The 22,407-nt window shown below is 44.2% G+C and overlaps 27 non-coding genes across 27 annotated transcripts; all 27 read left to right on the top strand.

Annotated features, from left to right (window-relative positions):
- Positions 1–912: 912 nt before the first annotated feature.
- trnai-uau (transfer RNA isoleucine (anticodon UAU)) lies at positions 913–1,006 on the top strand. Its single transcript has 2 exons — positions 913–950; positions 971–1,006. It is a non-coding gene; the product is annotated as a tRNA-Ile (tRNA).
- Positions 1,007–1,660: 654 nt separating this feature from the next.
- trnai-uau (transfer RNA isoleucine (anticodon UAU)) lies at positions 1,661–1,754 on the top strand. Its single transcript has 2 exons — positions 1,661–1,698; positions 1,719–1,754. It is a non-coding gene; the product is annotated as a tRNA-Ile (tRNA).
- Positions 1,755–2,408: 654 nt separating this feature from the next.
- Positions 2,409–2,502, top strand: trnai-uau (transfer RNA isoleucine (anticodon UAU)). The gene is made up of 2 exons: positions 2,409–2,446; positions 2,467–2,502. It is a non-coding gene; the product is annotated as a tRNA-Ile (tRNA).
- A 654-nt stretch (positions 2,503–3,156) lies between these two features.
- Positions 3,157–3,250, top strand: trnai-uau (transfer RNA isoleucine (anticodon UAU)). The gene is made up of 2 exons: positions 3,157–3,194; positions 3,215–3,250. It is a non-coding gene; the product is annotated as a tRNA-Ile (tRNA).
- Positions 3,251–3,903: 653 nt separating this feature from the next.
- trnai-uau (transfer RNA isoleucine (anticodon UAU)) lies at positions 3,904–3,997 on the top strand. Its single transcript has 2 exons — positions 3,904–3,941; positions 3,962–3,997. It is a non-coding gene; the product is annotated as a tRNA-Ile (tRNA).
- A 654-nt stretch (positions 3,998–4,651) lies between these two features.
- Positions 4,652–4,745, top strand: trnai-uau (transfer RNA isoleucine (anticodon UAU)). Its single transcript has 2 exons — positions 4,652–4,689; positions 4,710–4,745. It is a non-coding gene; the product is annotated as a tRNA-Ile (tRNA).
- A 2,151-nt stretch (positions 4,746–6,896) lies between these two features.
- Positions 6,897–6,990, top strand: trnai-uau (transfer RNA isoleucine (anticodon UAU)). Its single transcript has 2 exons — positions 6,897–6,934; positions 6,955–6,990. It is a non-coding gene; the product is annotated as a tRNA-Ile (tRNA).
- A 654-nt stretch (positions 6,991–7,644) lies between these two features.
- trnai-uau (transfer RNA isoleucine (anticodon UAU)) lies at positions 7,645–7,738 on the top strand. The gene is made up of 2 exons: positions 7,645–7,682; positions 7,703–7,738. It is a non-coding gene; the product is annotated as a tRNA-Ile (tRNA).
- A 654-nt stretch (positions 7,739–8,392) lies between these two features.
- Positions 8,393–8,486, top strand: trnai-uau (transfer RNA isoleucine (anticodon UAU)). Its single transcript has 2 exons — positions 8,393–8,430; positions 8,451–8,486. It is a non-coding gene; the product is annotated as a tRNA-Ile (tRNA).
- Positions 8,487–9,140: 654 nt separating this feature from the next.
- On the top strand, positions 9,141–9,234 carry trnai-uau (transfer RNA isoleucine (anticodon UAU)). The gene is made up of 2 exons: positions 9,141–9,178; positions 9,199–9,234. It is a non-coding gene; the product is annotated as a tRNA-Ile (tRNA).
- Positions 9,235–9,888: 654 nt separating this feature from the next.
- On the top strand, positions 9,889–9,982 carry trnai-uau (transfer RNA isoleucine (anticodon UAU)). The gene is made up of 2 exons: positions 9,889–9,926; positions 9,947–9,982. It is a non-coding gene; the product is annotated as a tRNA-Ile (tRNA).
- A 654-nt stretch (positions 9,983–10,636) lies between these two features.
- trnai-uau (transfer RNA isoleucine (anticodon UAU)) lies at positions 10,637–10,730 on the top strand. Its single transcript has 2 exons — positions 10,637–10,674; positions 10,695–10,730. It is a non-coding gene; the product is annotated as a tRNA-Ile (tRNA).
- A 654-nt stretch (positions 10,731–11,384) lies between these two features.
- trnai-uau (transfer RNA isoleucine (anticodon UAU)) lies at positions 11,385–11,478 on the top strand. Its single transcript has 2 exons — positions 11,385–11,422; positions 11,443–11,478. It is a non-coding gene; the product is annotated as a tRNA-Ile (tRNA).
- A 655-nt stretch (positions 11,479–12,133) lies between these two features.
- trnai-uau (transfer RNA isoleucine (anticodon UAU)) lies at positions 12,134–12,227 on the top strand. The gene is made up of 2 exons: positions 12,134–12,171; positions 12,192–12,227. It is a non-coding gene; the product is annotated as a tRNA-Ile (tRNA).
- A 655-nt stretch (positions 12,228–12,882) lies between these two features.
- On the top strand, positions 12,883–12,976 carry trnai-uau (transfer RNA isoleucine (anticodon UAU)). The gene is made up of 2 exons: positions 12,883–12,920; positions 12,941–12,976. It is a non-coding gene; the product is annotated as a tRNA-Ile (tRNA).
- Positions 12,977–13,630: 654 nt separating this feature from the next.
- trnai-uau (transfer RNA isoleucine (anticodon UAU)) lies at positions 13,631–13,724 on the top strand. Its single transcript has 2 exons — positions 13,631–13,668; positions 13,689–13,724. It is a non-coding gene; the product is annotated as a tRNA-Ile (tRNA).
- Positions 13,725–14,378: 654 nt separating this feature from the next.
- trnai-uau (transfer RNA isoleucine (anticodon UAU)) lies at positions 14,379–14,472 on the top strand. Its single transcript has 2 exons — positions 14,379–14,416; positions 14,437–14,472. It is a non-coding gene; the product is annotated as a tRNA-Ile (tRNA).
- Positions 14,473–15,126: 654 nt separating this feature from the next.
- On the top strand, positions 15,127–15,220 carry trnai-uau (transfer RNA isoleucine (anticodon UAU)). The gene is made up of 2 exons: positions 15,127–15,164; positions 15,185–15,220. It is a non-coding gene; the product is annotated as a tRNA-Ile (tRNA).
- A 655-nt stretch (positions 15,221–15,875) lies between these two features.
- Positions 15,876–15,969, top strand: trnai-uau (transfer RNA isoleucine (anticodon UAU)). The gene is made up of 2 exons: positions 15,876–15,913; positions 15,934–15,969. It is a non-coding gene; the product is annotated as a tRNA-Ile (tRNA).
- Positions 15,970–16,623: 654 nt separating this feature from the next.
- Positions 16,624–16,717, top strand: trnai-uau (transfer RNA isoleucine (anticodon UAU)). Its single transcript has 2 exons — positions 16,624–16,661; positions 16,682–16,717. It is a non-coding gene; the product is annotated as a tRNA-Ile (tRNA).
- A 654-nt stretch (positions 16,718–17,371) lies between these two features.
- Positions 17,372–17,465, top strand: trnai-uau (transfer RNA isoleucine (anticodon UAU)). The gene is made up of 2 exons: positions 17,372–17,409; positions 17,430–17,465. It is a non-coding gene; the product is annotated as a tRNA-Ile (tRNA).
- A 656-nt stretch (positions 17,466–18,121) lies between these two features.
- Positions 18,122–18,215, top strand: trnai-uau (transfer RNA isoleucine (anticodon UAU)). Its single transcript has 2 exons — positions 18,122–18,159; positions 18,180–18,215. It is a non-coding gene; the product is annotated as a tRNA-Ile (tRNA).
- A 654-nt stretch (positions 18,216–18,869) lies between these two features.
- On the top strand, positions 18,870–18,964 carry trnai-uau (transfer RNA isoleucine (anticodon UAU)). The gene is made up of 2 exons: positions 18,870–18,907; positions 18,928–18,964. It is a non-coding gene; the product is annotated as a tRNA-Ile (tRNA).
- A 654-nt stretch (positions 18,965–19,618) lies between these two features.
- Positions 19,619–19,712, top strand: trnai-uau (transfer RNA isoleucine (anticodon UAU)). Its single transcript has 2 exons — positions 19,619–19,656; positions 19,677–19,712. It is a non-coding gene; the product is annotated as a tRNA-Ile (tRNA).
- A 654-nt stretch (positions 19,713–20,366) lies between these two features.
- Positions 20,367–20,460, top strand: trnai-uau (transfer RNA isoleucine (anticodon UAU)). Its single transcript has 2 exons — positions 20,367–20,404; positions 20,425–20,460. It is a non-coding gene; the product is annotated as a tRNA-Ile (tRNA).
- A 654-nt stretch (positions 20,461–21,114) lies between these two features.
- trnai-uau (transfer RNA isoleucine (anticodon UAU)) lies at positions 21,115–21,208 on the top strand. The gene is made up of 2 exons: positions 21,115–21,152; positions 21,173–21,208. It is a non-coding gene; the product is annotated as a tRNA-Ile (tRNA).
- A 654-nt stretch (positions 21,209–21,862) lies between these two features.
- Positions 21,863–21,956, top strand: trnai-uau (transfer RNA isoleucine (anticodon UAU)). The gene is made up of 2 exons: positions 21,863–21,900; positions 21,921–21,956. It is a non-coding gene; the product is annotated as a tRNA-Ile (tRNA).
- The last annotated feature ends 451 nt before the right edge of the window (positions 21,957–22,407 follow it).

Genomic DNA, 22,407 nt, shown 5'->3' with positions numbered 1-22,407 from the left:
GCATTTCACCAACGGGGGGCAGTATTCTGCCCTAGCCTTAACAGGATTTATACAAGAGTCTCATGCTCTACCGTCTGAGTTAGCCAGGTAGGTCAATTGTCGAACTGACTTGGACGGAGTATTGTACATCTATGCTTGTGCAAAATATGGTAAACAGATGATCAGGCTCCTGTGGCGCAATCGGTTAGCGTGTGGTACTTATACAGCAGTATGCAGCGAAGCAATGCTGAGGTTGTGAGCTCGAGCATCACTAGGAGCATGTGCTTTCTTAAACCCTTTGCCTGTCTATTTATGCTCTCCCGACTGAGCTTGCCAGGTACCTCAACAGTAGTGTTGACTTGGTCCGAATATCGTTCAACTCCATTTCTGCAAAATATGAAGATCAGTGAAAGTGTTGTTGATGGATCCTGTGGTGCAATCTGTTAGCATGTTGTACTTATACAGCATTATAAAGAAATTAGATGACAAGGTTATGAGTTCAACTCCCACCAGGAGCAAGTATTCTTCTAGAAGCCTATCCCTGTTTATTTCTTTTCCAGAAAATTAGCATTTATTCAATCCATTTAGGAGGACGTTTCATAGATAATAGGTATGTCATTGATATGACAGGTCAGAGTGCAAGCAGAGATAGAATACAAAATCATTGTCTTCTCTATCACCAGCTATGACTGACACGGCAGCAATGAAGGGTGGCAAGCCTGCTCGAAAGTCCAAGCGGATGGCTGTTTGCGAAGTGAGTTGGTGCTTCCCCTCAGAAAATAATCACCCCATTTGTGTTTCGAACCAACAAATACGAGATTAAGAGTCTCATGCTCTACCGTCTGAGTTAGCCATGCAGGTCAATTGTCGAACTGACTCGGACCGAGTATTGTAAATCTATGTTTGTGCAAAATATGGTAAACAGATGATCAGGCTCCTGTGGCGCAATCGGTTAGCATGTGGCACTTATACAGCAGTATGCAGCGAAGCAATGCCGAGGTTGTGAGTTCGAGCCTCACCAGGAGCATCTCATTTTCTTGAACCCTTTGCCTGTCTATTTATGCTCTCCCGACTGAGCTTGCCAGGTACCTCAACAGTAGTATTGACTTTGTCCGAATATCGTTCAGCTCCATTTCTGCAAAATATGAAGATCAGTGAAAGTGTTGTTGATGGATCCTGTGGTGCAATCTGTTAGCATGTTGTACTTATATAGCAGTATACAGAAATTAGATGACAAGGTTATGAGTTCAACTCCCACCAGGAGCAATTCTTCTTCTAGAAGCCTATCCCTGTCTATGTCTTGTCCAGAAAATTAACATTTATTCAATCCATTTGGGAGGACGTTTCATAGATAATAGGTATGTCATTGAGATGACAGGTCAGAGTGCAGGCAGAGATAGAATACAAAATCATCGTCTTCTCTATCACCAGCTATGCCTGACACGTCAGCAATGCAGGGTGGCAGGCCTGCTCGAAAGTCCAAGCGGATGGCTGTTTGCGAAGTGAGTTGGTGCTTCGCCTCAGAAAATAATCACCCCATTTGTGGTTCGAACCCACAAATACGAGATTAAGAGTCTCGTGCTCTACCGTCTGAGTTAGCCAGGTAGGTCAATTGTCGAACTGACTCGGACCGAGTATTGTACATCTATGTTTTTGCAAGATATGGTAAACAGGTGATCATGCTCCTGTGGCGCAATCGGTTAGCGCATGGTACTTATAGAGCAGTATGCAGCGAAGCAATGCCGAGGTTGTGAGTTCGAGCCTCACCAGGATCATGTCATTTTCTTGAACCCTTTGCCTGTCTATTTATGCTCTACCGACTGAGCTAGCCAGGTACCTCAACAGTAGTGTTGACTTCGTCCGAATATCGTTCAGCTCCATTTCTGCAAAATATGAAGATCAGTGAAAGTGTTGTTGATGGATCCTGTGGTGCAATCTGTTAGCATGTTGTACTTATATAGCAGTATACAGAAATTAGATGACAAGGTTATGAGTTCAACTCCCACCAGGAGCAAGTATTCTTCTAGAAGCCTATCCCTGTCTAATTCTTGTCCAGAAAATTTGCATTTATTCAATCCATTTAGGAGGACGTTTCATAGATAATAGGTATGTCATTGAGATGACAGGTCAGAGTGCAGGCAGAGATAGAATACAAAATCATCGTCTTCTCTATCACCAGCTATGCCTGACACGTCAGCACTGCAGGGTGGCAAGCCTGCTCGAAAGTCCAAGCGGATGGCTGTTTGCGAAGTGAGTTGGTGCTTCGCCTCAGAAAATAATCACCCCATTTGTGTTTCGAACCCACAAATACGAGATTAAGTGTCTCATGCTCTACCGTCTGAGTTAGCCAGGTAGGTCAATTGTCGAACTGACTCGGACCGAGTATTGTACATCTATGTTTTTGCAAGATATGGTAAACAGGTGATCATGCTCCTGTGGCGCAATCGGTTAGCGCGTGGTACTTATACAGCAGTATGCAGCGAATCAATGCCGAGGTTGTGAGTTCGAGCCTCACCAGGAGCATGTCATTTTCTTGAACCCTTTGCCTGTCTATTTATGCTCTCCCGACTGAGCTTGCCAGGTACCTCAACAGTAGTATTGACTTGGTCCGAATATCGTTCAGCTCCATTTCTGCAAAATATGAAGTTCAGTGAAAGTGTTGTTGATGGATCCTGTGGTGCAATCTGTTAGCATGTTGTACTTATATAGCAGTATACAGAAATTAGATGACAAGGTTATGAGTTCAAGCCCCACCAGGAGCAAGTATTCTTCTAGAAGCCTATCCCTGCCTATTTCTTGTCCAGACAATTAGCATTTATTCAATCCATTTAGGAGGACGTTTCATAGATAATAGGTATGTCATTGAGATGACAGGTCAGAGTGCAGGCAGAGATAGAATACAAAATCATCGTCTTCTCTATCACCAGCTATGCCTGACACGTCAGCAATGCAGGGTGGCAAGCCTGCTCGAAAGTCCAAGCGGATGGCTGTTTGTGAAGTGAGTTGGTGCTTCACCTCAGAAAATAATCACCCCATTTGTGGTTCGAACCCACAAATACGAGATTAAGAGTCTCATGCTCTACCGTCTGAATTAGCCAGGTAGGTCAATTGTCGAACTGACTCGGACTGAGTATTCTACATCTATGTTTGTGCAAAATATGGTAAACAGGTGGTCAGGCTCCTGTGGCGCAATCGGTTAGCGCGTGGTACTTATACAGCAGTATGCAGCGAAGCAATGCCGAGGTTGTGAGTTCGACCCTCACCAGGAGCATGTACTTTTCTTGAACCCTTTGCCTGTCTATTTATGCTCTACCGACTGAGCTACCCAGGTACCTCAACAGTAGTATTGACTTTGTCCGAATATCGTTCAGCTCCATTTCTGCAAAATATGAAGATCAGTGAAAGTGTTGTTGAATGATCCTGTGGTGCAATCTGTTAGCATGTTGTACTTATATAGCAGTATACAGAAATTAGATGACAAGGTTATGAGTTCAACTCCCACCAGGAGCAAGTATTCTTCTAGAAGCCTATCCCTGTCTATTTCTTTTCCAGAAGATTAGCATTTATTCATCCATTTAGGAGGACGTTTCATAGATAATAGGTATGTCATTGATATGACAGGTCAGAGTGCAGGCAGAGATAGAATACAAAATCATCGTCTTCTCTATCACCAGCTATGCCTGACACGTCAGCAATGCAGGGTGGCAAGCCTGCTCGAAAGTCCAAGCAGATGGCTGTTTGCGAAGTGAGTTGGTGCTTCGCCTCAGAAAATAATCACCCCATTTGTGGTTCGAACCCACAAATACGAGATTAAGAGTCTCATGCTCTACCGTCTGAGTTAGCCAGTTAGGTCAATTGTCAAACTCACTCGCACCGAGTATTGTACATCTATGTTTTTGCAAGATATGGTAAACAGGTGATCAGGCTCCTGTGGCGCAATTGGTTAGCGTGTGGTACTTATACAGCAGTCTGCAGCGAAGCAATGCCGAGGTTGTGAGTTCGAGCCTCACCAGGAGCATGTAATTTTCTTGAACCCTTTGCCTGTCTATTTATGCTCTACCGACTGAGCATGCCAGGTACCTCAACAGTAGTGTTGACTTGGTCCGAATATCGTTCAGCTCCATTTCTGCAAAATATGAAGATCAGTGAAAGTGTTGTTGATTGATGCTGTGGTGCAATCTGTTAGCATGTTGTACTTATATAGCAGTATACAGAAATTAGATGACAAGGTTATGAGTTCAACTCCCACCAGGAGCAAGTATTCTTCTAGAAGCCTATCCCTGTCTAATTCTTGTCCAGAAAATTTGCATTTATTCAATCCATTTAGGAGGACTTTTCATAGATAATAGGTGTGTCATTGAGATGACAGGTCAGAGTGCAGGCAGAGATAGAATACAAAATCATCGTCTTCTCTATCACCAGCTATGCCTGACACGGCTGCAATGCAGGGTGGCAAGACTGCTCGAAAGTCCAAGCGGATGGCTGTTTGCGAAGTGAGTTGGTGCTTCGCCTCAGAAAATAATCACCCCATTTGTGTTTCGAACCCACAAATACGAGATTAAGAGTCTCATGCTCTACCGTCTGAGTTAACCAGGTAGGTCAATTGTCGAACTGACTCGGACCGAGTATTGTACATCTATGTTTTTGCAAGATATGTTAAACAGGTTATCAGGCTCCTGTGGCGCAATCGGTTAGCGCGTGGTACTTATACAGCAGTATGCAGCGAAGCAATGCCGAGGTTGTGAGTTCGAGCCTCACCAGGAGCATGTAATTTTCTTGAACCCTTTGCCTGTCTATTTATGCTCTACCGACTGAGCATGCCAGGTACCTCAACAGTAGTGTTGACTTGTTCCGAATATCGTTCAGCTCCATTTCTGCAAAATATGAAGATCAGTGAAAGTGTTGTTGATTGATGCTGTGGTGCAATCTGTTAGCATGTTGTACTTATATAGCAGTATACAGAAATTAGATGACAAGGTTATGAGTTCAACTCCCACCAGGAGCAAGTCTTCTTCTAGAAGCCTATCCCTGTCTATTTCTTGTCCAGAAAATTAGCATTTATTCAATCCATTTGGGAGGACGTTTCATAGATAATAGGTATGTCATTGAGATGACAGGTCAGAGTGCAGGCAGATATAGAATACAAAATCATCGTCTTCTCTATCACCAGCTATGCCTGACACGTCAGCAATGCAGGGTGGCAGGCCTGCTCGAAAGTCCAAGCGGATGGCTGTTTGCGAAGTGAGTTGGTGCTTCGCCTCAGAAAATCATCACCCCATTTGTGGTTCGAACCCACAAATACGAGATTAAGAGTCTCATGCTCTACCGTCTGAGTTAGCCAGGTAGGTCAATTGTCGAACTGACTCGGACCGAGTATTGTACATCTATGTTTTTGCAAGATATGGTAAACAGGTGATCAGGCTCCTGTGGCGCAATCGGTTAGCTCGTGTTACTTATACAGCAGTATGCAGCGAAGCAATGCCGAGGTTGTGAGTTCGAGCCTCACCAGGAGCATGTCATTTTCTTGAACCCTTTGCCTGTCTATTTATGCTCTCCCGACTGAGCTTGCCAGGTACCTCAACAGTAGTATTGACTTGGTCCGAATATCGTTCAGCTCCATTTCTGCAAAATATGAAGATCAGTGAAAGTGTTGTTGATGGATCCTGTGGTGCAATCTGTTAGCATGTTGTACTTATATAGCAGTATACAGAAATTAGATGACAAGGTTATGAGTTCAACTCCCACCAGGAGCAAGTCTTCTTCTAGAAGCCTATCCCTGTCTATTTCTTGTCCAGAAAATTAGCATTTATTCAATCCATTTAGGAGGACGTTTCATAGATAATAGGTATGTCATTGATATGACAGGTCAGAGTGCAGGCAGAGATAGAATACAAAATCATCGTCTTCTCTATCACCAGCTATGCCTGACACGTCAGCAATGCAGGGTGGCAAGCCTGCTCGAACGTCCAAGCAGATGGCTGTTTGCGAAGTGAGTTGGTGCTTCGCCTCAGAAAATAATCACCCCATTTTGTGGTTCGAACCCACAAATACGAGATTAAGAGTCTCATGCTCTACCGTCTGAGTTAGCCAGTTAGGTCAATTGTCAAACTCACTCGCACCGAGTATTGTACATCTATGTTTTTGCAAGATATGGTAAACAGGTGATCAGGCTCCTGTGGCGCAATTGGTTAGCGTGTGTTACTTATACAGCAATATGCAGCGAAGCAATGCCGAGGTTGTGAGTTCGAGGCTCACCAGGAGCATATAATTTTCTTGAACCCTTTGCCTGTCTATTTATGCTCTACCGACTGAGCATGCCAGGTACCTCAACAGTAGTGTTGACTTGGTCCGAATATCGTTCAGCTCCATTTCTGCAAAATATGAAGATCAGTGAAAGTGTTGTTGATTGATGCTGTGGTGCAATCTGTTAGCATGTTGTACTTATATAGCAGTATACAGAAATTAGATGACAAGGTTATGAGTTCAACTCCCACCAGGAGCAAGTATTCTTCTAGAAGCCTATCCCTGTCTAATTCTTGTCCAGAAAATTAGCATTTATTCAATCCATTTAGGAGGACTTTTCATAGATAATAGGTATGTCATTGAGATGACAGGTCAGAGTGCAGGCAGAGATAGAATACAAAATCATCGTCTTCTCTATCACCAGCTATGCCTGACACGGCTGCAATGCAGGGTGGCAAGACTGCTCGAAAGTCCAAGCGGATGGCTGTTTGCGAAGTGAGTTGGTGCTTCGGCTCAGAAAATAATCACCCCATTTCTGGTTCGAACCCACAAATACGAGATTAAGAGTCTCATGCTCTACCGTCTGAGTTAGCCAGGTAGGTCAATTGTCAAACTGACTCGGACCGAGTATTGTACATCTATGTTTTTGCAAGATATGGTAAACAGGTAATCAGTCTCCTGTGGCGCAATCGGTTAGCGCGTGGTACTTATACAGCAGTATGCAGCGAAGCAATGCCGAGGTTGTGAGTTCGAGCCTCACCAGGAGCATGTACTTTTCTTGAACCCTTTGCCTGTCTATTTATGCTCTACCGACTGAGCTTGCCAGGTACCTCAACAGTAGTGTTGACTTGGTCCGAATATCGTTCAGCTCCATTTCTGCAAAATATGAAGATCAGTGAAAGTGTTGTTGATGGATCCTGTGGTGCAATCTGTTAGCATGTTGTACTTATATAGCAGTATACAGAAATTAGATGACAAGGTTATGAGTTCAACTCCCACCAGGAGCAAGTCTTCTTCTAGAAGCCTATCCCTGTCTATTTCTTGTCCAGAAAATTAGCATTTATTCAATCCATTTAGGAGGACGTTTCATAGATAATAGGTATGTCATTGATATGACAGGTCAGAGTGCAGGCAGAGATAGAATACAAAATCATCGTCTTCTCTATCACCAGCTATGCCTGACACGTCAGCAATGCAGGGTGGCAAGCCTGCTCGAACGTCCAAGCAGATGGCTGTTTGCGAAGTGAGTTGGTGCTTCGCCTCAGAAAATAATCACCCCATTTGTGGTTCGAACCCACAAATACGAGATTAAGAGTCTCATGCTCTACCGTCTGAGTTAGCCAGTTAGGTCAATTGTCAAACTCACTCGCACCGAGTATTGTACATCTATGTTTTTGCAAGATATGGTAAACAGGTGATCAGGCTCCTGTGGCGCAATTGGTTAGCGTGTGGTACTTATACAGCAGTATGCAGCGAAGCAATGCCGAGGTTGTGAGTTCGAGCCTCACCAGGAGCATGTAATTTTCTTGAACCCTTTGCCTGTCTATTTATGCTCTACCGACTGAGCATGCCAGGTACCTCAACAGTAGTGTTGACTTGGTCCGAATATCGTTCAGCTCCATTTCTGCAAAATATGAAGATCAGTGAAAGTGTTGTTGATTGATGCTGTGGTGCAATCTGTTAGCATGTTGTACTTATATAGCAGTATACAGAAATTAGATGACAAGGTTATGAGTTCAACTCCCACCAGGAGCAAGTATTCTTCTAGAAGCCTATCCCTGTCTAATTCTTGTCCAGAAAATTAGCATTTATTCAATCCATTTAGGAGGACTTTTCATAGATAATAGGTATGTCATTGAGATGACAGGTCAGAGTGCAGGCAGAGATAGAATACAAAATCATCGTCTTCTCTATCACCAGCTATGCCTGACACGGCTGCAATGCAGGGTGGCAAGACTGCTCGAAAGTCCAAGCGGATGGCTGTTTGCGAAGTGAGTTGGTGCTTCGGCTCAGAAAATAATCACCCCATTTCTGGTTCGAACCCACAAATACGAGATTAAGAGTCTCATGCTCTACCGTCTGAGTTAGCCAGGTAGGTCAATTGTCAAACTGACTCGGACCGAGTATTGTACATCTATGTTTTTGCAAGATATGGTAAACAGGTAATCAGTCTCCTGTGGCGCAATCGGTTAGCGCGTGGTACTTATACAGCAGTATGCAGCGAAGCAATGCCGAGGTTGTGAGTTCGAGCCTCACCAGGAGCATGTACTTTTCTTGAACCCTTTGCCTGTCTATTTATGCTCTACCGACTGAGCTTGCCAGGTACCTCAACAGTAGTGTTGACTTGGTCCGAATATCGTTCAGCTCCATTTCTGCAAAATATGAAGATCAGTGAAAGTGTTGTTGATGGATCCTGTGGTGCAATCTGTTAGCATGTTGTACTTATATAGCAGTATACAGAAATTAGATGACAAGGTTATGAGTTCAACTCCCACCAGGAGCAAGTCTTCTTCTAGAAGCCTATCCCTGTCTATTTCTTGTCCAGAAAATTAGCATTTATTCAATCCATTTAGGAGGACGTTTCATAGATAATAGGTATGTCATTGAGATGACAGGTCAGAGTGCAGGCAGAGATAGAATACAAAATCATCGTCTTCTCTATCACCAGCTATGCCTGACACGTCAGCAATGCAGGGTGGCAAGCCTGCTCGAAAGTCCAAGCAGATGGCTGTTTGCGAAGTGAGTTGGTGCTTCGCCTCAGAAAATAATCACCCCATTTGTGGTTCGAACCCACAAATACGAGATTAAGAGTCTCATGCTCTACCGTCTGAGTTAGCCAGGTAGGTCAATTGTCGAACTGACTCGGACCGAGTATTGTACATCTATGTTTTTGCAAGATATGGTAAACAGGTGATCAGGCTCCTGTGGCGCAATCGGTTAGCGCGTGGTACTTATACAGCAGTATGCAGCGAAGCAATGCCGAGGTTGTGAGTTCGAGCCTCACCAGGAGCATGTAATTTTCTTGAACCCTTTGCCTGTCTATTTATGCTCTACCGACTGAGCTTGCCAGGTACCTCAACAGTAGTGTTGACTTGGTCCGAATATCGTTCAGCTCCATTTCTGCAAAATATGAAGATCAGTGAAAGTGTTGTTGATGGATGCTGTGGTGCAATCTGTTAGCATGTTGTACTTATATAGCAGTATACAGAAATTAGATGACAAGGTTATGAGTTCAACTCCCACCAGGAGCAAGTATTCTTCTAGAAGCCTATCCCTGTCTATTTCTTGTCCAGAAAATTAGCATTTATTCAATCCATTTAGGAGGACGTTTCATAGATAATAGGTATGTCATTGAGATGACAGGTCAGAGTGCAGGCAGAGATAGAATACAAAATCATCGTCTTCTCTATCACCAGCTATGCCTGACACGTCAGCAATGCAGGGTGGCAAGCCTGCTCGAAAGTCCAAGCGGATGGCTGTTTGCGAAGTGAGTTGGTGCTTCGCCTCAGAAAATAATCACCCCATTTGTGGTTCGAACCCACAAATACGAGATTAAGAGTCTCATGCTCTACCGTCTGAGTTAGCCAGGTAGGTCAATTGTCGAACTGACTCGGACCGAGTATTGTACATCTATGTTTTTGCAAGATATGGTAAACAGGTGATCAGGCTCCTGTGGCGCAATCGGTTAGCGCGTGGTACTTATACAGCAGTATGCAGCGAAGCAATGCCGAGGTTGTGAGTTCGAGCCTCACCAGGAGCATGTAATTTTCTTGAACCCTTTGCCTGTCTATTTATGCTCTACCGACTGAGCTTGCCAGGTACCTCAACAGTAGTGTTGACTTGGTCCGAATATCGTTCAGCTCCATTTCTGCAAAATATGAAGATCAGTGAAAGTGTTGTTGATGGATGCTGTGGTGCAATCTGTTAGCATGTTGTACTTATATAGCAGTATACAGAAATTAGATGACAAGGTTATGAGTTCAACTCCCACCAGGAGCAAGTCTTCTTCTAGAAGCCTATCCCTGTCTATTTCTTGTCCAGAAAATTAGCATTTATTCAATCCATTTAGGAGGACGTTTCATAGATAATAGGTATGTCATTGAGATGACAGGTCAGAGTGCAGGCAGAGATAGAATACAAAATCATCGTCTTCTCTATCACCAGCTATGCCTGACACGTCAGCAATGCAGGGTGGCAAGCCTGCTCGAAAGTCCAAGCAGATGGCTGTTTGCGAAGTGAGTTGGTGCTTCGCCTCAGAAAATAATCACCCCATTTGTGGTTCGAACCCACAAATACGAGATTAAGAGTCTCATGCTCTACCGTCTGAGTTAGCCAGGTAGGTCAATTGTCGAACTGACTCGGACCGAGTATTGTACATCTATGTTTTTGCAAGATATGGTAAACAGGTGATCAGGCTCCTGTGGCGCAATCGGTTAGCGCGTGGTACTTATACAGCAGTATGCAGCGAAGCAATGCCGAGGTTGTGAGTTCGAGCCTCACCAGGAGCATGTAATTTTCTTGAACCCTTTGCCTGTCTATTTATGCTCTACCGACTGAGCTTGCCAGGTACCTCAACAGTAGTGTTGACTTGGTCCGAATATCGTTCAGCTCCATTTCTGCAAAATATGAAGATCAGTGAAAGTGTTGTTGATGGATCCTGTGGTGCAATCTGTTAGCATGTTGTACTTATATAGCAGTATACAGAAATTAGATGACAAGGTTATGAGTTCAACTCCCACCAGGAGCAAGTATTCTTCTAGAAGCCTATCCCTGTCTATTTCTTGTCCAGAAAATTAGCATTTATTCAATCCATTTAGGAGGACGTTTCATAGATAATAGGTATGTCATTGAGATGACAGGTCAGAGTGCAGGCAGAGATAGAATACAAAATCATCGTCTTCTCTATCACCAGCTATGCCTGACACGTCAGCAATGCAGGGTGGCAAGCCTGCTCGAAAGTCCAAGCAGATGGCTGTTTGCGAAGTGAGTTGGTGCTTCGCCTCAGAAAATAATCACCCCATTTGTGGTTCGAACCCACAAATACGAGATTAAGAGTCTCATGCTCTACCGTCTGAGTTAGCCAGGTAGGTCAATTGTCGAACTGACTCGGACCGAGTATTGTACATCTATGTTTTTGCAAGATATGGTAAACAGGTGATCAGGCTCCTGTGGCGCAATCGGTTAGCGCGTGGTACTTATACAGCAGTATGCAGCGAAGCAATGCCGAGGTTGTGAGTTCGAGCCTCACCAGGAGCATGTAATTTTCTTGAACCCTTTGCCTGTCTATTTATGCTCTACCGACTGAGCTTGCCAGGTACCTCAACAGTAGTGTTGACTTGGTCCGAATATCGTTCAGCTCCATTTCTGCAAAATATGAAGATCAGTGAAAGTGTTGTTGATGGATCCTGTGGTGCAATCTGTTAGCATGTTGTACTTATATAGCAGTATACAGAAATTAGATGACAAGGTTATGAGTTCAACTCCCACCAGGAGCAAGTATTCTTCTAGAAGCCTATCCCTGTCTATTTCTTGTCCAGAAAATTAGCATTTATTCAATCCATTTAGGAGGACGTTTCATAGATAATAGGTATGTCATTGAGATGACAGGTCAGAGTGCAGGCAGAGATAGAATACAAAATCATCGTCTTCTCTATCACCAGCTATGCCTGACACGTCAGCAATGCAGGGTGGCAAGCCTGCTCGAAAGTCCAAGCAGGATGGCTGTTTGCGAAGTGAGTTGGTGCTTCGCCTCAGAAAATAATCACCCCATTTGTGGTTCGAACCCACAAATACGAGATTAAGAGTCTCATGCTCTACCGTCTGAGTTAGCCAGGTAGGTCAATTGTCGAACTGACTCGGACCGAGTATTGTACATCTATGTTTTTGCAAGATATGGTAAACAGGTGATCAGGCTCCTGTGGCGCAATCGGTTAGCGCGTGGTACTTATACAGCAGTATGCAGCGAAGCAATGCCGAGGTTGTGAGTTCGAGCCTCACCAGGAGCATGTAATTTTCTTGAACCCTTTGCCTGTCTATTTATGCTCTACCGACTGAGCTTGCCAGGTACCTCAACAGTAGTGTTGACTTGGTCCGAATATCGTTCAGCTCCATTTCTGCAAAATATGAAGATCAGTGAAAGTGTTGTTGATGGATGCTGTGGTGCAATCTGTTAGCATGTTGTACTTATATAGCAGTATACAGAAATTAGATGACAAGGTTATGAGTTCAACTCCCACCAGGAGCAAGTATTCTTCTAGAAGCCTATCCCTGTCTATTTCTTGTCCAGAAAATTAGCATTTATTCAATCCATTTAGGAGGACGTTTCATAGATAATAGGTATGTCATTGAGATGACAGGTCAGAGTGCAGGCAGAGATAGAATACAAAATCATCGTCTTCTCTATCACCAGCTATGCCTGACACGTCAGCAATGCAGGGTGGCAAGCCTGCTCGAAAGTCCAAGCGGATGGCTGTTTGCGAAGTGAGTTGGTGCTTCGGCCTCAGAAAATAATCACCCCATTTGTGGTTCGAACCCACAAATACGAGATTAAGAGTCTCATGCTCTACCGTCTGAGTTAGCCAGGTAGGTCAATTGTCGAACTGACTCGGACCGAGTATTGTACATCTATGTTTTTGCAAGATATGGTAAACAGGTGATCAGGCTCCTGTGGCGCAATCGGTTAGCGCGTGGTACTTATACAGCAGTATGCAGCGAAGCAATGCCGAGGTTGTGAGTTCGAGCCTCACCAGGAGCATGTAATTTTCTTGAACCCTTTGCCTGTCTATTTATGCTCTACCGACTGAGCTTGCCAGGTACCTCAACAGTAGTGTTGACTTGGTCCGAATATCGTTCAGCTCCATTTCTGCAAAATATGAAGATCAGTGAAAGTGTTGTTGATGGATCCTGTGGTGCAATCTGTTAGCATGTTGTACTTATATAGCAGTATACAGAAATTAGATGACAAGGTTATGAGTTCAACTCCCACCAGGAGCAAGTATTCTTCTAGAAGCCTATCCCTGTCTATTTCTTGTCCAGAAAATTAGCATTTATTCAATCCATTTAGGAGGACGTTTCATAGATAATAGGTATGTCATTGAGATGACAGGTCAGAGTGCAGGCAGAGATAGAATACAAAATCATCGTCTTCTCTATCACCAGCTATGCCTGACACGTCAGCAATGCAGGGTGGCAAGCCTGCTCGAAAGTCCAAGCAGATGGCTGTTTGCGAAGTGAGTTGGTGCTTCGCCTCAGAAAATAATCACCCCATTTGTGGTTCGAACCCACAAATACGAGATTAAGAGTCTCATGCTCTACCGTCTGAGTTAGCCAGGTAGGTCAATTGTCGAACTGACTCGGACCGAGTATTGTACATCTATGTTTTTGCAAGATATGGTAAACAGGTGATCAGGCTCCTGTGGCGCAATCGGTTAGCGCGTGGTACTTATACAGCAGTATGCAGCGAAGCAATGCCGAGGTTGTGAGTTCGAGCCTCACCAGGAGCATGTAATTTTCTTGAACCCTTTGCCTGTCTATTTATGCTCTACCGACTGAGCTTGCCAGGTACCTCAACAGTAGTATTGACTTGGTCCGAATATCGTTCAGCTCCATTTCTGCAAAATATGAAGATCAGTGAAAGTGTTGTTGATGGATCCTGTGGTGCAATCTGTTAGCATGTTGTACTTATATAGCAGTATACAGAAATTAGATGACAAGGTTATGAGTTCAACTCCCACCAGGAGCAAGTCTTCTTCTAGAAGCCTATCCCTGTCTATTTCTTGTCCAGAAAATTAGCATTTATTCAATCCATTTAGGAGGACGTTTCATAGATAATAGGTATGTCATTGAGATGACAGGTCAGAGTGCAGGCAGAGATAGAATACAAAATCATCGTCTTCTCTATCACCAGCTATGCCTGACACGTCAGCAATGCAGGGTGGCAAGCCTGCTCGAAAGTCCAAGCAGATGGCTGTTTGCGAAGTGAGTTGGTGCTTCGGCTCAGAAAATAATCACCCCATTTGTGGTTCGAACCCACAAATACGAGATTAAGAGTCTCATGCTCTACCGTCTGAGTTAGCCAGGTAGGTCAATTGTCGAACTGACTCGGACCGAGTATTCTACATCTATGTTTGTGCAAGATATGGTAAACAGGTGATCAGGCTCCTGTGGCGCAATCGGTTAGCGCGTGGTACTTATACAGCAGTATGCAGCGAAGCAATGCCGAGGTTGTGAGTTCGAGCCTCACCAGGAGCATGTAATTTTCTTGAACCCTTTGCCTGTCTATTTATGCTCTACCGACTGAGCTTGCCAGGTACCTCAACAGTAGTGTTGACTTGGTCCGAATATCGTTCAGCTCCATTTCTGCAAAATATGAAGATCAGTGAAAGTGTTGTTGATGGATCCTGTGGTGCAATCTGTTAGCATGTTGTACTTATACAGCAGTATACAGAAATTAGATGACAAGGTTATGAGTTCAACTCCCACCAGGAGCAAGTATTCTTCTAGAAGCCTATCCCTGTCTATTTCTTGTCCAGAAAATTAGCATTTATTCAATTCATTTAGGAGGACGTTTCATAGATAATAGGTATGTCATTGAGATGACAGGTCAGAGTGCAGGCAGAGATAGAATACAAAATCATCGTCTTCTCTATCACCAGCTATGCCTGACACGTCAGCAATGCAGGGTGGCAAGCCTGCTCGAAAGTCCAAGCAGATGGCTGTTTGCGAAGTGAGTTGGTGCTTCGCCTCAGAAAATAATCACCCCATTTGTGGTTCGAACCCACAAATACGAGATTAAGAGTCTCATGCTCTACCGTCTGAGTTAGCCAGGTAGGTCAATTGTCGAACTGACTCGGACCGAGTATTGTACATCTATGTTTTTGCAAGATATGGTAAACAGGTGATCAGGCTCCTGTGGCGCAATCGGTTAGCGCGTGGTACTTATACAGCAGTATGCAGCGAAGCAATGCCGAGGTTGTGAGTTCGAGCCTCACCAGGAGCATGTAATTTTCTTGAACCCTTTGCCTGTCTATTTATGCTCTACCGACTGAGCTTGCCAGGTACCTCAACAGTAGTGATTGACTTGGTCCGAATATCGTTCAGCTCCATTTCTGCAAAATATGAAGATCAGTGAAAGTGTTGTTGATGGATCCTGTGGTGCAATCTGTTAGCATGTTGTACTTATATAGCAGTATACAGAAATTAGATGACAAGGTTATGAGTTCAACTCCCACCAGGAGCAAGTATTCTTCTAGAAGCCTATCCCTGTCTATTTCTTGTCCAGAAAATTAGCATTTATTCAATCCATTTAGGAGGACGTTTCATAGATAATAGGTATGTCATTGAGATGACAGGTCAGAGTGCAGGCAGAGATAGAATACAAAATCATCGTCTTCTCTATCACCAGCTATGCCTGACACGTCAGCAATGCAGGGTGGCAAGCCTGCTCGAAAGTCCAAGCAGATGGCTGTTTGCGAAGTGAGTTGGTGCTTCGCCTCAGAAAATAATCACCCCATTTGTGGTTCGAACCCACAAATACGAGATTAAGAGTCTCATGCTCTACCGTCTGAGTTAGCCAGGTAGGTCAATTGTCGAACTGACTCGGACCGAGTATTGTACATCTATGTTTTTGCAAGATATGGTAAACAGGTGATCAGGCTCCTGTGGCGCAATCGGTTAGCGCGTGGTACTTATACAGCAGTATGCAGCGAAGCAATGCCGAGGTTGTGAGTTCGAGCCTCACCAGGAGCATGTAATTTTCTTGAACCCTTTGCCTGTCTATTTATGCTCTACCGACTGAGCTAGCCAGGTACCTCAACAGTAGTATTGACTTGGTCCGAATATCGTTCAGCTCCATTTCTGCAAAATATGAAGATCAGTGAAAGTGTTGTTGATGGATCCTGTGGTGCAATCTGTTAGCATGTTGTACTTATACAGCAGTATACAGAAATTAGATGACAAGGTTATGAGTTCAACTCCCACCAGGAGCAAGTATTCTTCTAGAAGCCTATCCCTGTCTATTTCTTGTCCAGAAAATTAGCATTTATTCAATCCATTTAGGAGGACGTTTCATAGATAATAGGTATGTCATTGAGATGACAGGTCAGAGTGCAGGCAGAGATAGAATACAAAATCATCGTCTTCTCTATCACCAGCTATGCCTGACACGTCAGCAATGCAGGGTGGCAAGCCTGCTCGAAAGTCCAAGCGGATGGCTGTTTGCGAAGTGAGTTGGTGCTTCGCCTCAGAAAATAATCACCCCATTTGTGGTTCGAACCCACAAATACGAGATTAAGAGTCTCATGCTCTACCGTCTGAGTTAGCCAGGTAGGTCAATTGTCGAACTGACTCGGACCGAGTATTGTACATCTATGTTTTTGCAAGATATGGTAAACAGGTGATCAGGCTCCTGTGGCGCAATCGGTTAGCGCGTGGTACTTATACAGCAGTATGCAGCGAAGCAATGCCGAGGTTGTGAGTTCGAGCCTCACCAGGAGCATGTAATTTTCTTGAACCCTTTGCCTGTCTATTTATGCTCTACCGACTGAGCTTGCCAGGTACCTCAACAGTAGTGTTGACTTGGTCCGAATATCGTTCAGCTCCATTTCTGCAAAATATGAAGATCAGTGAAAGTGTTGTTGATGGATCCTGTGGTGCAATCTGTTAGCATGTTGTACTTATATAGCAGTATACAGAAATTAGATGACAAGGTTATGAGTTCAACTCCCACCAGGAGCAAGTATTCTTCTAGAAGCCTATCCCTGTCTATTTCTTGTCCAGAAAATTAGCATTTATTCAATCCATTTAGGAGGACGTTTCATAGATAATAGGTATGTCATTGAGATGACAGGTCAGAGTGCAGGCAGAGATAGAATACAAAATCATCGTCTTCTCTATCACCAGCTATGCCTGACACGTCAGCAATGCAGGGTGGCAAGCCTGCTCGAAAGTCCAAGCGGATGGCTGTTTGCGAAGTGAGTTGGTGCTTCGCCTCAGAAAATAATCACCCCATTTGTGGTTCGAACCCACAAATACGAGATTAAGAGTCTCATGCTCTACCGTCTGAGTTAGCCAGGTAGGTCAATTGTCGAACTGACTCGGACCGAGTATTGTACATCTATGTTTTTGCAAGATATGGTAAACAGGTGATCAGGCTCCTGTGGCGCAATCGGTTAGCGCGTGGTACTTATACAGCAGTATGCAGCGAAGCAATGCCGAGGTTGTGAGTTCGAGCCTCACCAGGAGCATGTACTTTTCTTGAACCCTTTGCCTGTCTATTTATGCTCTCACCGACTGAGCTAGCCAGGTACCTCAACAGTAGTATTGACTTGGTCCGAATATCGTTCAGCTCCATTTCTGCAAAATATGAAGATCAGTGAAAGTGTTGTTGATGGATCCTGTGGTGCAATCTGTTAGCATGTTGTACTTATACAGCAGTATACAGAAATTAGATGACAAGGTTATGAGTTCAACTCCCACCAGGAGCAAGTATTCTTCTAGAAGCCTATCCCTGTCTATTTCTTGTCCAGAAAATTAGCATTTATTCAATTCCATTTAGGAGGACGTTTCATAGATAATAGGTATGTCATTGAGATGACAGGTCAGAGTGCAGGCAGAGATAGAATACAAAATCATCGTCTTCTCTATCACCAGCTATGCCTGACACGTCAGCAATGCAGGGTGGCAAGCCTGCTCGAAAGTCCAAGCGGATGGCTGTTTGCGAAGTGAGTTGGTGCTTCGCCTCAGAAAATAATCACCCCATTTGTGGTTCGAACCCACAAATACGAGATTAAGAGTCTCATGCTCTACCGTCTGAGTTAGCCAGGTAGGTCAATTGTCGAACTGACTCGGACCGAGTATTGTACATCTATGTTTGTGCAAGATATGGTAAACAGGTGATCAGGCTCCTGTGGCGCAATCGGTTAGCGCGTGGTACTTATACAGCAGTATGCAGCGAAGCAATGCCGAGGTTGTGAGTTCGAGCCTCACCAGGAGCATGTAATTTTCTTGAACCCTTTGCCTGTCTATTTATGCTCTACCGACTGAGCTTGCCAGGTACCTCAACAGTAGTGTTGACTTGGTCCGAATATCGTTCAGCTCCATTTCTGCAAAATATGAAGATCAGTGAAAGTGTTGTTGATGGATCCTGTGGTGCAATCTGTTAGCATGTTGTACTTATATAGCAGTATACAGAAATTAGATGACAAGGTTATGAGTTCAACTCCCACCAGGAGCAAGTATTCTTCTAGAAGCCTATCCCTGTCTATTTCTTGTCCAGAAAATTAGCATTTATTCAATCCATTTAGGAGGACGTTTCATAGATAATAGGTATGTCATTGAGATGACAGGTCAGAGTGCAGGCAGAGATAGAATACAAAATCATCGTCTTCTCTATCACCAGCTATGCCTGACACGTCAGCAATGCAGGGTGGCAAGCCTGCTCGAAAGTCCAAGCGGATGGCTGTTTGCGAAGTGAGTTGGTGCTTCGGCTCAGAAAATAATCACCCCATTTGTGGTTCGAACCCACAAATACGAGATTAAGAGTCTCATGCTCTACCGTCTGAGTTAGCCAGGTAGGTCAATTGTCGAACTGACTCGGACCGAGTATTCTACATCTATGTTTGTGCAAGATATGGTAAACAGGTGATCAGGCTCCTGTGGCGCAATCGGTTAGCGCGTGGTACTTATACAGCAGTATGCAGCGAAGCAATGCCGAGGTTGTGAGTTCGAGCCCTCACCAGGAGCATGTAATTTTCTTGAACCCTTTGCCTGTCTATTTATGCTCTACCGACTGAGCTAGCCAGGTACCTCAACAGTAGTATTGACTTGGTCCGAATATCGTTCAGCTCCATTTCTGCAAAATATGAAGATCAGTGAAAGTGTTGTTGATGGATCCTGTGGTGCAATCTGTTAGCATGTTGTACTTATATAGCAGTATACAGAAATTAGATGACAAGGTTATGAGTTCAACTCCCACCAGGAGCAAGTATTCTTCTAGAAGCCTATCCCTGTCTATTTCTTGTCCAGAAAATTAGCATTTATTCAATCCATTTAGGAGGACGTTTCATAGATAATAGGTATGTCATTGAGATGACAGGTCAGAGTGCAGGCAGAGATAGAATACAAAATCATCGTCTTCTCTATCACCAGCTATGCCTGACACGTCAGCAATGCAGGGTGGCAAGCCTGCTCGAAAGTCCAAGCGGATGGCTGTTTGCGAAGTGAGTTGGTGCTTCGCCTCAGAAAATAATCACCCCATTTGTGGTTCGAACCCACAAATACGAGATTAAGAGTCTCATGCTCTACCGTCTGAGTTAGCCAGGTAGGTCAATTGTCGAACTGACTCGGACCGAGTATTGTACATCTATGTTTTTGCAAGATATGGTAAACAGGTGATCAGGCTCCTGTGGCGCAATCGGTTAGCGCGTGGTACTTATACAGCAGTATGCAGCGAAGCAATGCCGAGGTTGTGAGTTCGAGCCTCACCAGGAGCATGTAATTTTCTTGAACCCTTTGCCTGTCTATTTATGCTCTACCGACTGAGCTTGCCAGGTACCTCAACAGTAGTATTGACTTGGTCCGAATATCGTTCAGCTCCATTTCTGCAAAATATGAAGATCAGTGAAAGTGTTGTTGATGGATCCTGTGGTGCAATCTGTTAGCATGTTGTACTTATACAGCAGTATACAGAAATTAGATGACAAGGTTATGAGTTCAACTCCCACCAGGAGCAAGTATTCTTCTAGAAGCCTATCCCTGTCTATTTCTTGTCCAGAAAATTAGCATTTATTCAATCCATTTAGGAGGACGTTTCATAGATAATAGGTATGTCATTGAGATGACAGGTCAGAGTGCAGGCAGAGATAGAATACAAAATCATCGTCTTCTCTATCACCAGCTATGCCTGACACGTCAGCAATGCAGGGTGGCAAGCCTGCTCGAAAGTCCAAGCAGATGGCTGTTTGCGAAGTGAGTTGGTGCTTCGCCTCAGAAAATAATCACCCCATTTGTGGTTCGAACCCACAAATACGAGATTAAGAGTCTCATGCTCTACCGTCTGAGTTAGCCAGGTAGGTCAATTGTCGAACTGACTCGGACCGAGTATTGTACATCTATGTTTTTGCAAGATATGGTAAACAGGTGATCAGGCTCCTGTGGCGCAATCGGTTAGCGCGTGGTACTTATACAGCAGTATGCAGCGAAGCAATGCCGAGGTTGTGAGTTCGAGCCTCACCAGGAGCATGTAATTTTCTTGAACCCTTTGCCTGTCTATTTATGCTCTCCCGACTGAGCTTGCCAGGTACCTCAACAGTAGTATTGACTTGGTCCGAATATCGTTCAGCTCCATTTCTGCAAAATATGAAGATCAGTGAAAGTGTTGTTGATGGATCCTGTGGTGCAATCTGTTAGCATGTTGTACTTATATAGCAGTATACAGAAATTAGATGACAAGGTTATGAGTTCAACTCCCACCAGGAGCAAGTCTTCTTCTAGAAGCCTATCCCTGTCTATTTCTTGTCCAGAAAATTAGCATTTATTCAATCCATTTAGGAGGACGTTTCATAGATAATAGGTATGTCATTGAGATGACAGGTCAGAGTGCAGGCAGAGATAGAATACAAAATCATCGTCTTCTCTATCACCAGCTATGCCTGACACGTCAGCAATGCAGGGTGGCAAGCCTGCTCGAAAGTCCAAGCGGATGGCTGTTTGCGAAGTGAGTTGGTGCTTCGCCTCAGAAAATAATCACCCCATTTGTGGTTCGAACCCACAAATACGAGATTAAGAGTCTCATGCTCTACCGTCTGAGTTAGCCAGGTAGGTCAATTGTCGAACTGACTCGGACCGAGTATTCTACATCTATGTTTTTGCAAGATATGGTAAACAGGTGATCAGGCTCCTGTGGCGCAATCGGTTAGCGCGTGGTACTTATACAGCAGTATGCAGCGAAGCAATGCCGAGGTTGTGAGTTCGAGCCTCACCAGGAGCATGTAATTTTCTTGAACCCTTTGCCTGTCTATTTATGCTCTACCGACTGAGCTTGCCAGGTACCTCAACAGTAGTATTGACTTGGTCCGAATATCGTTCAGCTCCATTTCTGCAAAATATGAAGATCAGTGAAAGTGTTGTTGATGGATCCTGTGGTGCAATCTGTTAGCATGTTGTACTTATACAGCAGTATACAGAAATTAGATGACAAGGTTATGAGTTCAACTCCCACCAGGAGCAAGTATTCTTCTAGAAGCCTATCCCTGTCTATTTCTTGTCCAGAAAATTAGCATTTATTCAATTCATTTAGGAGGACGTTTCATAGATAATAGGTATGTCATTGAGATGACAGGTCAGAGTGCAGGCAGAGATAGAATACAAAATCATCGTCTTCTCTATCACCAGCTATGCCTGACACGTCAGCAATGCAGGGTGGCAAGCCTGCTCGAAAGTCCAAGCGGATGGCTGTTTGCGAAGTGAGTTGGTGCTTCGCCTCAGAAAATAATCACCCCATTTGTGGTTCGAACCCACAAATACGAGATTAAGAGTCTCATGCTCTACCGTCTGAGTTAGCCAGGTAGGTCAATTGTCGAACTGACTCGGACCGAGTATTGTACATCTATGTTTTTGCAAGATATGGTAAACAGGTGATCAGGCTCCTGTGGCGCAATCGGTTAGCGCGTGGTACTTATACAGCAGTATGCAGCGAAGCAATGCCGAGGTTGTGAGTTCGAGCCTCACCAGGAGCATGTAATTTTCTTGAACCCTTTGCCTGTCTATTTATGCTCTACCGACTGAGCTTGCCAGGTACCTCAACAGTAGTGATTGACTTGGTCCGAATATCGTTCAGCTCCATTTCTGCAAAATATGAAGATCAGTGAAAGTGTTGTTGATGGATCCTGTGGTGCAATCTGTTAGCATGTTGTACTTATATAGCAGTATACAGAAATTAGATGACAAGGTTATGAGTTCAACTCCCACCAGGAGCAAGTCTTCTTCTAGAAGCCTATCCCTGTCTATTTCTTGTCCAGAAAATTAGCATTTATTCAATCCATTTAGGAGGACGTTTCATAGATAATAGGTATGTCATTGAGATGACAGGTCAGAGTGCAGGCAGAGATAGAATACAAAATCATCGTCTTCTCTATCACCAGCTATGCCTGACACGTCAGCAATGCAGGGTGGCAAGCCTGCTCGAAA

This window comes from Oncorhynchus kisutch, unplaced genomic scaffold (genome assembly GCF_002021735.2).
Source record: "Oncorhynchus kisutch isolate 150728-3 unplaced genomic scaffold, Okis_V2 scaffold901, whole genome shotgun sequence".
Lineage (NCBI taxonomy): Eukaryota > Metazoa > Chordata > Actinopteri > Salmoniformes > Salmonidae > Oncorhynchus > Oncorhynchus kisutch.
Note: the sequence above shows the minus strand (reverse complement) of the source record. Positions and strands in the feature narration are given on the sequence as shown.